Raw genomic sequence first — 13,525 nt, forward strand, 5'->3', positions numbered from 1 at the left:
AGAGCGGTGGCGGTCCAGGAGCAAGAGTAGCGGGGGAGGGTCGTGGCTTCGAATCAGGGGCTGCTTTCAGAGAAGCACGCAGTGCTCTCTCGTCTCGCGAGCCGGGAGAACGAGAGAGAGAACGTGCGTATCGAGCCGCGAAAAGAGGGTAATCCTCGCGTGTCCTCTTCCTAGGTGTTCTCACTCTCGCATACCCCTCGTTCCCGCCAAAAACGCACGAGACAAAAGGAGAAAATCGTGAAAATCGCCGATCGACACCTTGTACCCTTCTCCCTCTCCCTCTTCATCCCTCTTCGCCGCACCCTTGCCTCTTTGTCCTTTGCTGTTCACCCCTTTAAAATCTGGACGAGGCACTCGGGGATGAGACGACAGCTGATTAACGCGTTGGGATTTAAGACCAGGTGGAAGATCAAGGGCTAACACTCGTCGAGATTGACAACGTGACCTTTGAGGTATCTCTCGACAGAGTGATCGGAAAAATCTCTACCGAACAATTGAAATGCTTTGATTAAAATTAAAGTTTAACAGGTTTAAGAGCAAATGTGAGAGAAAAAATTAACTCGCGGAAGATCGTAATGTGAAGATTTATTTGAGATAACTTTTGCTCACAAGTCTCTCTCTCCATTTTTTTCGCATAACGTCGACAGAAAGATCGGTATATCTCCGATCAATTTGAAACTCTCGATCTCAACCGATGCATTCTTTAAAGACATGTTTAAATGATGTTTCCGATGGATCGATTAATTTTAAAGCTAGAGAGATTAACGCGGCAAGTGCTTTGGTCCAGCTATATGATAGTGGTATTTCAGTGAGTTCGCTGATCCGCAGTTTTCTTTTATTATCACAGAAACGAGAAAAATCATTTATCAGTTCAATTTAAAATTCGTTTTCTTTCATTTTCGAATTCTAGGAGACTTTAACTAAATTTGATTAATACATAAATCGTTTCTAGAGGACAATATTACGAGGAAGAGATAAAAATAGTACTTCGTGAAAAAAGTAAAAAAATAAGTGCATAATAAGTGTAAAATAAATATATAAAATCTATTTAAGATATAAAAGTGCGCAGTTTTTAATTTAGTTTTTAATTAATAAATGCTGACTACTCTAATTTATACCAAAGATTTCTTAAAAGCGTTCTCCACGTACTTTTAATGAATTTTAAATACTTAACAACATTAAAAGCGAGAGGATGCGGCCATCGCATTATTTATTTAATATTAGAAGTAAGAAAAAAAATGATCACCGCGTGCGATCGCACTTGTTTCTGGTTTAGCGGATAAACGTGGTTTAAAGACTCGGGCGAGAATAGTAGAAGGGTTAACGCCCAGAAGAACCGCAATAGGATCCTCGTGGTATTTCAGGCTGGAGACAAGTTGAAGCGGCGACACACGCCGCTTCTGGGAACTTTAACCCGTAGTACATATCCAGGATTTTCTCGTTGACGTATTTGTCGCACATAGTTAACGCTAGAGTTGCGATTCGGAGAGGAGAACTCTATCCAGCTCGAAACTTTGACCCATATATTCTCACCATGTTAACTGCGATTGTTTCACACGAAAGACACATTTAACGTAGCGAGACTAATTCTCAAAAAAAGTTCTTGTTTTCGCAATTTTACGTAGTAACGTAAACATCAATCTTTATTTATTTACCGTTCAAAGTACCGTTTCATCAACGTTGTAAATTCTCTTACAATCGTACATAATACGGAATTCGTAACCACTGTTAAAAAAGCTAGAATCTAAAAGCTTTGACACTCAACTTTGTTTTTAATTCTTCTCGTAAAAGTTCTGTATCACAATCCGAGCGGAATTGTTCGTTCCAAGAGGAACAACGATGAACATAAAGGGCCACGATCGTTTCACAAAGTACGTTGATATAAAATAGCATTCTTTAATGAAAAGAAGTTTTAAAACTACAATGAGATTAAGTATCGCTCGATCGTTAATTATGTGTTAAGTACAATATAATTACGATTTTTTTAGATATACATATATGTATCACGCTTCAAAACGCGAAAGTTGTTCCAATTTTAATAAATACACACCGGTTATAATATTCGAAGCACTATTTAATTTTCCGAAGAATTTCTCCAACAATTTTCACCATTCAGTAATCAATACGTTAATAATTCAAATATTTAACATTATATATATATATATTATTATTATTAATAACCAAATATTTAGAAATTAATACGCTAACAATCACACATATATAGAAAATAATCACTTCAATCTAGATACAATTAAAATAATCAAAGCACATTTTAAATTTAACAGAGAATTAATATATACTTAACTTAGTGTTATATAAAACTTCAATAAAAAATCAACTTTAATAAAATGTAATAAAAATAAAACGACCGTTCTTCAACATCTGTAACAATTTTCATCTCGTATATAAATCAGGATTTGGCTTTTAACATTTCATGTAGTGTTTGCGAATCTCTATACAGCAAGATTCAGAATGGTCAGGCAGCGAGCCTCTTTGCTGCATACGGCAAATCTGAAAAGCAATTCCGTCAAGGAGGCTGTACTTTCTATTTGCCGAGCCGGAGGAGAGTTTGTCTTTCCGGGTCGTGGCTCGGGTTTTATTTAATTATTCCTTTCGGTACATATACTCGCTCAGATCGCGGCGACAGATCGAGTCTTCCGTTGCACATAGCCGAAGACTCTGATTTAAACCACGAATTCGACTGATTTGTGAAATAATGAGAGCAAATTGGTTTAGAAATATCCGAAATATCAGCAATCCTATAAATTTAAAGCAACTACGTACAAATTATATCTATCCAAATGATATCCAATTATACCTATCCAAATGAAATATCATCTCGGCGCCATGGATTCGTTATCTTGTACGCTGACTTTGTAATATTTGTCGATTCGATTTTGTTCCACGTAAAATTAGCGAATCCAATTACGTGCGGCATCTAACGAGTGAACTTAATTTAACTCGTTTTTCCGAACTACACCCATCGCGTCCCTTTATTATGTCGGTCGCGTCGCCGTTTCGGAAATTACGTGCCAATGGGGCCGCGCTTTTTGCCAGGTCGGGGACTAATTTCGGCATAAATTTATCCTCGTCACTCTACAGAGAGAGGCTAAAAAGGGTGCACGCACGTACATACGTTCGTGTCGATATAGAAATTGCTTTTGTCTTCCCTGTCCCTTCTCTTTTCGTAAAGACAAGAGACAAGATAAATTAATTTGGCAATGTAATTTAATTCTAACTAAATTTAGTTGAATTTCTAAGAATAGGCATGTAACTTTTTGTCTGATATTGAGTTTATCTTTCTGCTTTGAGTCGCCTAAATAAAGAACTGTATGAATTGAAAAGGATATCGCGACAAACTAGCTTTTCAAATCGAAGATCGATTGAGAAATTTACTTAATTCGAATTAATTCATACAATAAAATGTATTTGATTTGTTTAATAAATATTAATATCTTTTTTAGTTTTCACAATACAATTACAATTTAATTTAATTTAATTTAATTTTATTTGTGGGCTCAAAATTGAAAATTTCTATCAATACCTATCGAAATCGTAGAGTAATAAAAATAAAAAACCGGCAAACTCTCTTCCGCGAAGTAACGCGAATAAGGTTGCTTTCAAAGTAAAAGCTAATTTTGCAACAAATTCGCTCTCTCTCGTGAGTGGTTCGCTAAGGGAAAGGCGGACGTGTAAGTTTCCATCGGCAACCGAGTTTGTCTTTTCGGTTCGCATCGACGAAAACAAGGAACAATCCCGTTGCTACGAACTTGCAACCGAAACAGTTCGACGGTGTTGATGAGTTCGAATGGCGCGATGAAAACTTCGGCGCGGTGAACGGCCCCGAACGCAACCGGGAAAGTTTTTCTCGGACCGCGATTGTGTCCAGACTAGCGGAAAAAGTAAAACGAAATCCGGCTTCGATCAGACTCGATTATACTGATTACAGAGCTTGTTAGAATTAGCGACTTGCCCGGAGCACAAAGAGTTGCATCTGCAAGTTACATTAAGATGACTAGCGCCGCGTTGTTTAAATCAATACAATATTTAAAACATTGTCAAATTTATTCCGATTAAAATAAAGTAGCAATAAAGAGAATGCAGTTAATAATGTAAATGTTAATACATTTCATTTTTCTTTTTGGTAAAAGTATAATGAATTAATATGAGAATGATAGAAAAAGTGGTCACTTTCATCATATAGCATAAAAGATCTAAATAAACAGACAGTCGAAAATAACAATGGACAGCAATCGTTCGTTTATTTATCTCGTATACCGTATTAATTGGACCAATAGACGGAGAAATTAAGATGGAATTGATTAACATTTCGAATGTCGATGGTAAAAATATTCGCGCGTCGAGGGAACTAAATCGAGCTGGTAGCCACGATATAATGATGTTGTAATTGATATGATAGTACAATACCGATGTGTTTAGCCAATAAAGACAGGTTAAAATAATCTCGCAGCTGCTATGTGTGCTCTTGTGTGTGTGTTCCTCTCTTACCTAAATATACACTTCGTTAACCCGAATATGTGTGTGACTATGCACACTTTACATCACGTACACCGTCATAGAAACTCCTCGGAAACGTTAAATGTAATATCAAACAATGATATGGCAGAAACGAACGTTGAATATGATTGACAAAATCCGGCGAAAACGTTCGCGTATTAAGTTTGACGTTGCATCTCGCGAATTCAATGTTGACGAATCGAATTTTATTTTGCACGTGTCGTTCACATGCCATTAATAAGTCGCGATTTTATAAAATTTATATTATTTCTCGAGATTGATCCGCGATACTGAAATATATCATTCGCATCAATCGTGCGCGAAGCGCGTGCTTTATAGAAACGTAAATATATAAATTTCTTTCACGTACGAGTTTCATTCGTTTCATTTATTTCTGTGAAAAATAAAAGTCTCGCGCTTTTCTCTTTCTCCTTAATAATATTCTCAAGTTTGAAATCCGCTCACGATTCTCTAATAACGCTTTTACATAAATATTGGTTTTTTTAGCGGTTAGTCGTAATATAAAATGAATTGTAAACATTGCATTTTAGATGCTTCTTCTAACATTTTTCCCGTACTTATTAAATTTTATGACAGAATCATTTACTAGTAATTATTATTGCCTCATAAAGATGCTTTTTTAGATATCATGTACTTTCTATAATAATAAAATATCAATCAATTTTATCTTAATTTTTTCCGTTAACTATATCAATATGCTTTACAAATCTCACATATATTTCAAATATATTTCTTTTTCTCAAGAATATTAATCACTTGTTTATAAAAGAGTCATTGTCAACTTTCTGTCACGTTTCTCGTTTATCAGAGAATTAAAAACAGATTCCTTGGAATATTTTCTAGGACTCAACAAAGTCGTTTAATTTTTCTCGTCTTTACACCACCCTTATATCCATGCTAGAAAATTAAACTTCTTGAGGCTTCTCTTATGCAGGAGAATCACGACGCGGACATGAAGAGCTTTATAGGCGAGCATAAAGTGCGATGATACAAGATGCTCTAGTGAAATGTCCTTTCATACAACTACAATATAGACTAAAAATATCAAATGTAAAGAAAAATGGCGGTTGCTTCAATTTCGCATTTAATGCTAAAATTAAAATGAGATTTCTCAATTTAAATCTCAAATATAAAATAATAAGTCTTGTGTGCTTCAATTTTAACTAAATATTTTGCTCATCATCAAATTATTTATCTTTCGATAAAAGAGAGAAAAACGTGTAAAAAAATAGCTCAAAGAAAGGGCAACTCTAATTATACTATTCGATATTTCATGTTGATTATTTTTCGCGCCCACATCCGCTAAGGTAAAAAAGCGAGACATTAAGTATTCGTGAAAGATTTATTGCCGATATCCGTGAAATAATTAAATCTCTCAAGAATGTCAAGGCAAAGATAAAAAATACATAAAAAATGTGAAAAATTTAATCCGTCGGATATATGTATCGCAAAAACAGATTATATTTCAGCATTATTACAATCGAATCTTTCTACTTTTAGACGACATTAATTTTTTTCATGCTCGTATTCATCTCACGTCTCACGCCATCGAACGTGATTATACATGCAAGATCGGATTAAAAACGCATTTTCTAGCGGTAACTCTTTATAATGCGCCGTTCATAGTTACATTCTCGCAACGAACTAAATTTCACTCAGCAGTAATTAGCGGTTACTGCCCGCAGCGTGCGTAAAGCATGCCCTTTTTTGCTCGTTTGCGTCATAAGTTATCCAATGGACAGGTAAATTCCATGCAACTGGCTTACTCTTCTCGCATACAGATATTTGTAATGCTGTTTATGCAAGTAGTATATTACTTCAATGGCTATCTGCCTTACAAAGTAGACCCACATTAATTCGCCACGTTCGCCAACACTTTCATCCCAAAGACTACCGCGTTTTATTGCAATCGTGACTTGGGTAGACAGCACGCAAACTCGCGTCGACATGTGCAGATGGTGATCACCCATTTCTTCAAGAGCATTAATTTAAGATTAAAAATAAAATAAGATAAATTACAGTCTATAACATATAAAATTTTAGCATATTCGTATTTAGTTTTAATTAAATGATTACTAAATTAGAATATTATTTGATAATAGGCATATATATTTCACACGTTTTCGCGTATGCTATTAATTGTTCAAAAGTCAAACTAGCGAATGTTAATGCTAGACAATATGTCAAAAAAATTTATATAAATTTATTTATTTAATTTATGCTAGCGTTATGATTAGCGACATTCCTATACAAGAATGTATATATAATAAAAATTATTTTTATACCATGTACAAAAATTTAGAAAAATATATCATTACTTCGATATTTATGTATAGAAATGCTCTGTATATTATCTTCATTGATAGTATCATGTGCGTTTTTAGATCAAATTATAAAAATACATATCCTCGACTTTAAATAGTTTTATTTCTTGTATTAAATTCATATATTTTTGAATATATTACTTTTCTAACATGAGAGTAAAAAATCGTTTTGCATCGATTGCATATTCCATGTGAGTTAAAGTGCCGGACGAATAATGCAGAGACAACAATTAGGTTATTAACAACAAATATTAAAAAGTAAACGCAAGTATCATGGACGAACACTGTCATAACTTTGTCGTTTAGGGTCGGACTATTCCTCCCTTGGGCGAAAGCTACGCCAGCAGCTTCTGAATATTGTAACATAGTTTGTAGCACTTTGCGCACTACGATAAGGACATATGCTATTTGCAATATCGATGCAAAACCAATTACATCGCCTGCTAATATCGATCCAATTCATGTTCATTTCCGCGTATTTCTTCGCATTCTTTTAAAATTAATCAATTTGAGACATATTGATCTCGTTTTATTTTAAATAGATATGTATTATTATATTATTTCATTTCTTTATCTGCTTTTTTATTCAATTCAAAATTTATTTCTTTTCAACAAACATGTTTAAACATAGATAGCATTTCTTTTATATGCGAAAATATAAAATTATTTTTCTGTTCTCAAGTTCTAGAGAAAACTGACAAGAGACTTTCTTATTCTATTATATCTTATGTTTTACATCTTATCTTATTTTTATTCAACAAATGTAGAATTTATTTTCAAAATCCAGTTATCAAAATTTTAAAGTAGAATATTCAAAAACTGAGGAAAAATATAATTTTATCTAATTTTCAAAATTAAAGAATTCGTTTTATTAAATCTTAATTTTTTACGATATATTATTTTAATCGATATAAAAACACGTCAAACCATAAATATATATTCCTACTTATTCTCCTAAAAAGAGGCTTAAAGATGACAAAGAGGCTTAAAGATAACGAAGGGACGGATCTCACAAAGGAATGAAAAAGATGGCTCAAGTTCTTTTGAAAACAAGCTGTTTAAAAAAACGTTATAAGTTCAGATTTTGCGAAACTGGATGGAGATTTCCGCATATTTCCATCGTCATTATCTTACAAGGAGAATATACCCGTTTTATTCGCCTAGGAATTTCTGAAACGGCCATTTCGCCATGGGGAAGAGATAAAAAAGAATGTCCTCCCGTTTTTTTGATGAATACTTCCGTGGAATGTTCGGTGAGCGCTCACAAGGGAGACGTGATTGCTCCCTTTTTGCCTATAGACTCACTTTACGTTCTATCATAATAATATAAGTATCTCTCAACCTATGTGGTAAACACTTCCGCAGTTGAGATGCCTGAATACTCAATCTGCTATAATGAAGATAGATTTTTAAAGAAGTATCTTGTAAACTTTAATTTTAACAATATGTTTTTTGCCTTCAATTAAACGTAGTGTACCTAATTTTTTTCTATTCTTTATGAAAAAAAATGTAATAATATATTTGTATCCAAACATTTTTATAATATGTCATTTGTTTTATTAAAAAAGTGTTAAATTGCATTCAAATTTAATAATTAGCTATTATGACAGTTATTGATAAAACAAAATTATTAATAAAGGAAGTAATAAAATATTATAATAATAATATAGAGAAATAATATTCAAAGGAGATATTCCATTTATCACACAAATTGTGATAAAATTGTAATAAGTATTTTCTTCATTATCTATAACATTCGAGTTCTTTAAATTTTTATTACTACAGATCTCTGCCATTTAACATATTAACTAAACATGTTAGTGAGTGTAAATTTAGAGATAATGTAATTTTATTGCCAAATTTAAAAATTCCTATGTGTGTTAAATACAAATGATATTATAATAATGCATAACATTAAACAATGTAGAACGTGTCTCAAATGAATTAATCTGAATTAATACATTACAATTTATGAAAAAATAATTTAAGTTACACCATGTAAAATCGTGAAGTGTCGTGATTTTAAAAATTTATTCTGTATAAAGAAGATGGAAATTGCATTTCCGCGGCAGGATTAAAGAAAGATATAATCGGGAAAACATACACACACTCACACACAGAGATCCGCAAATTTGCTCGTTCGGATTCCGGTACACTATCACGTAAGCACAACAAAGCCAACGACATTATCGGCTTGATATTTCTCTCGATATGTCTTTTCGCACGACAACGGGGATAGTTTTGCGCTCCCGTTGACGCGGTTTTGCGCCTCGTTGCACCGCGACGCGTCGTTCCATAATCCGTTCTGCATTAGACGATGCACGAAGAAAGTGCACGGGCTGGTGCACAAAAGCCACGGATTCGTTTTTCCGATATGCCCAATTGCATCCATCAGCGCCGGCTTTGAAGCGTTCGTCGCTCCGGCAAGCTAGAGTTAACACGTGTAAGATTTTTATCGAAACAACTTTTCTCTCTTCCTTATATGGAATGTGTCGTCAAATAAACAGATATAAATTATGAATTTCGACTTTTATTGTTTTCCAAAGATTAAGGGCAATACCGTAATAATTAGAATCAAAGTTTTGATGCAAAAGAAGATTTTTATCGTTGTCCGATGTTGCGCATCACTAAAACCTGGTTACGATAACAATGAATATTTATAGTCTATTCTGCTTACATTTCTTGCACAAAGGTACCTGCTCGTGCAAACACATCGCGGTCGATCCGTTTGCAATTTTTATTCATCCCTCTCTTTGTGCGCCATCCTTTTTTTAATATGCGTTACAAAGCAATGCAATCGAAAAAACGAGTTGCGTTTTCCATCGCTATCGTTGTAACATTGTTTTTGAAATTTATGTTGCATACGCGAATCCGTTAGTTTTGTCAGAAGCTTTGATGTCTTTTGCCAGCATAACGAGATGAGATGCGTATAAGAAAATAATCAACAATCCTATTCTCATATCCTATAATTACTCTCTGTAAAAATAATTGTTTTTAGATAGATTTGATTCTCAAATTCCGTGTAATATTGATTCGATAAAATTTCAGAATATGCGCAGATTAAATTTCAAAACCACATGCAACCAATCCACAAGTTCATTGTTCAAATTTTCCAAAAATGGAATATTTATCGACTAATATTACATCACGAAACGAGTAAAATCACGCAACGCAATTCGCGTCACGCACTTAGGGCGAGCTTCTAAAATTGACGTGCGCACGAATTTACAGATTTCGTTTTACATATTTTTCGTGCGCGATATATATTACAATTTTAGCATTTTTTCAATGTAATTAAATGACGGTACTTGTTTTCACGTTACATCGTTGAAGATATTACGGGTTACTATATCATTTATCTTCTTGACCACTCTTGACAAGACGATACTTGAGAAAGGTTCACTTTACCTCGGTCGCCTCATCGTCGAATTCTCATTAACTAAGCAGGATTTCTTTCTCTCGGTAAAAGAACAAAGAATGATTACCGCGGTGCTAAACAATGTCTTAAGCTTATAAAAACATTTTCGAAACAATTTTTCTGGAGACGGTTTGTCTCGAGATATCGTTACAAAATTAATCGATGCAAATATATATCACGATTACACATCTTGTACGAATTCAAAAATATATAATATATTTTGCCACGTGGGTGTATATATGTTTCACATTTAACACACAAATAAAGAGTATAAATCTCAACAGATTAAAAAAACAAAAATTTTAAATATAAGTTTTATAAATACAAGAAAAAGTAAATACGCCTTTTTTAATATAATTCGACGATTCTTCAATATTTTAAAGAATTATGCAAAATTTCCGTAAAATTCAGGAATTTCAATGTTTTCAATATTCAATGTTCAGGAATAATTTTAAAGCGAGGGAGTTAATCGCTACATCGATTGATGGGCTATTCTCATATATCGAGACAGGAGCATGATATATCTGTCTAATTCCATGATACTGTAAATTCGGCATTTGAGATACCGGAAGCTGCTATCCCGTCAACGTGAAAAAGCGCTGACAGGTCAGCTGATATGATCGTGCTCGTTGTCATGAAAAAAGTTCAATGCAACAACGTAATCCATCACGAGGATTATAACGCGACTTTCTTCAGTCCTCGCGTAGCCGGATGCAAGGCGCTATTAAAAATGGACGGTGTGGTTTCTTCCGAGTATTCTTTCAAGAGGTTTACCCGACCGACTTGCTGCACCTCCTCCTCCGGGATAAAACGAGCATGACCAAAATACTGAATTGAGTTAAGCAAAGTTTAACTTTTTGCGGTAAAAAGAATTTTAGTTCACGTGTGAGCGAAAAATCGCGGAATCGATCCTCGAGCGAACCGTGTGACAAGATTAACTGACGGGGTTTAAACAAAAATATGAGCGAAAAGGACGACAAATACGGAGAGAATTGTAATTGAAAAAAGTTGGAATAAGCCGATATTAGCAATATGTCGTAACGCAAATTAAATTTTATTAATTTATTAATTAATATTATTATATTTATTTTAAAAAAAGACTATTAATCTTTACTTCTTGCACTTAAGATATGCTGCAATAATAATTTTCAGTGTCTATTCGCCAAATGATTGAACCTCTAAATATTATTACTACAAATTAATTAATGTATACTAGATCTCATAATTAATTCTATTTAATTAACACGTTTATTGATCTCATTTCATCGCGAACTATTAAATCTCAAGCGGAATATCTTACTGCATATAAAACTTTCTTCTCATCGTCGAAGTGCTCTTTATTTCAGCTAAGTTAGCGCATCTTCGGAGTAATCTCGAATAAAATGCGACGAAGAGTTCAGAATGGCAGACGCAAATCGTTATGCATATCGTTATGCATCTTATTCATAAACTCTCATAGCATATTGTCTCATGAATTCTTACTTTTTCTTCATTTGTGTGATGTAATGATTTACGTATTTTTGAAAAAAAGTCGCGCAATAATTATGATATATCTCGCGGGCATTCAGACATTATTACCGTCACTTCTATTCAGGCGTGACAAAGAATTCACCTCTGAAATTAAGAGCACCCCTCATTTCACGCAACGAAAGATACGTCGAAAACGTTTTTCACGTGCTAGTATTCCATTCCATGCGCGCAACAACCGACATTTCTCTCCGCCTACGTCATAATGCGAAACTACCAACAATACCGTACGCATTGAAACTGCAGCCACTGCAAAACAATCGGACAACAGCGCGTTTTGTTTTCACACCCGGTATAAACATTCATTTACATTGTTGGCCGTATAGAAACGAAGCTAATGTAATAGCGGAAAAATGGAGGTTTATATACAACCAAATTAAAAATTGCTGCAGGAAAACGATGATATCAGCTTTCTTCTCGGAGAGGTTTATATACTATTACATTAAAAATTGCTGTAAAAGAAAAATCATTCCTCGAATAAAATAATATAATCTATGAAAGAACAATATTTTTGCGACGGAAACTATAACACGTTATTTTACATTTAAAACTTATGCTGATAAAATAACACAAAATTGGAAAAATTTTAAAAACCATATTTGCTATAATTATGATTAATCTTGTGCTTTACGGTTTTACTAAAATATTTTCCGAGAATATACAAAGAATCCATCTCTCGATAATAATAGACAATCCAAAATGGAATAATTTATCATAAATCCTCTACATTTAAACAGTGAGACAAATTGTGCTTTTTTTTTAATTATGAAAAGATAGTTAATTGTTATCAGTAAAACTATATATATATTTCTGTCATAATAATTACATTATTTAATTTTCCATAACGATACCACATATACAATAACGAGTGAAATATAGTATAAAACAAAGTTTGCAAACAGACATATCATAGATTAGTTTGCCCCAAAATGATAACGATATCTCGTTAACTTCGCGTAAAACTATTCTGCTCGATGAGAAGTTAATGATATCGTGTCAAGATTACGATAAAATATATTTTTCTGAATGAAGAAAATCAAATTAATTAATCGACTTTGTTATCACATGAGATTTACACAATAAAGAAAATTGGTAATTAAAAGAGAGAGACAGAGAGAGAAAAGCAAGAGAAAGAAAGAAAAACACTTAAGTTCTTGAAATCTGCGGAACGTCTTTTATATCGTAAGAAAGAAAATAACGCTTCAAATTCTCAATAAAAGTAGAATCCAATAACGGAAGAAGGTCTAACTAATTGCTGTCCGCAACTATTGTTGCATTAAGGTACATTTAACTTTTTTTAAATAACAACTGTTTCCACCGTGATATTTTTATTTGAACGAAATCTTTTCTATTTAATTTTAGCATATGTCAAATTTGCCTTTCGGCGGTATATAACATAATTTCAATCTTTCAAATTAATAGAATCGGAAAGAAATAGGCCTACGATATATGTAGCTAATATAATCGTTTTTCTCATACAATTATCGATAGGCGGAAGTGAATATCATATTAGTTCCGGATTAAATGTGCTATAAACGAAAATTATCCGAGGCACCAAGCTGCTATAGATAGGACGATTTGATTGCATTACGACAAAATCAATATTCTATTAGCTCGTGTACGCGTCGTGTCGCGTGCGTGGGAAATGAGAATCATTTCGCATTGATGGAACACCAACGAGTGTGTGAGACATGAATGGTACGCATGGACAAATAGC

General features: G+C 33.5%; 2 protein-coding genes across 5 annotated transcripts in view; one reads left to right on the forward strand and one right to left on the reverse strand.

Moving 5' to 3' along the window:
• LOC115244543 (midasin) overlaps positions 1-13,525 on the reverse strand; it is a 99,418-nt gene that overhangs the window by 40,495 nt on the left and 45,398 nt on the right. The window lies entirely within an intron of this gene.
• The window catches only part of LOC115244546, a 44,953-nt gene continuing 31,453 nt past the window's right edge, over positions 26-13,525 (forward strand). For all 3 annotated transcript variants that reach the window (XM_029822255.1, XM_029822256.1, XM_029822257.1), the window contains exon 1: positions 26-452. The gene's annotated coding sequence lies outside the window, so the exon portion shown is untranslated. The remainder of the gene's footprint in view (positions 453-13,525) is intronic.

Source organism: Formica exsecta, unplaced genomic scaffold, assembly GCF_003651465.1.
Source record: "Formica exsecta isolate Colony F162 unplaced genomic scaffold, ASM365146v1 scaffold82, whole genome shotgun sequence".
Lineage (NCBI taxonomy): Eukaryota > Metazoa > Arthropoda > Insecta > Hymenoptera > Formicidae > Formica > Formica exsecta.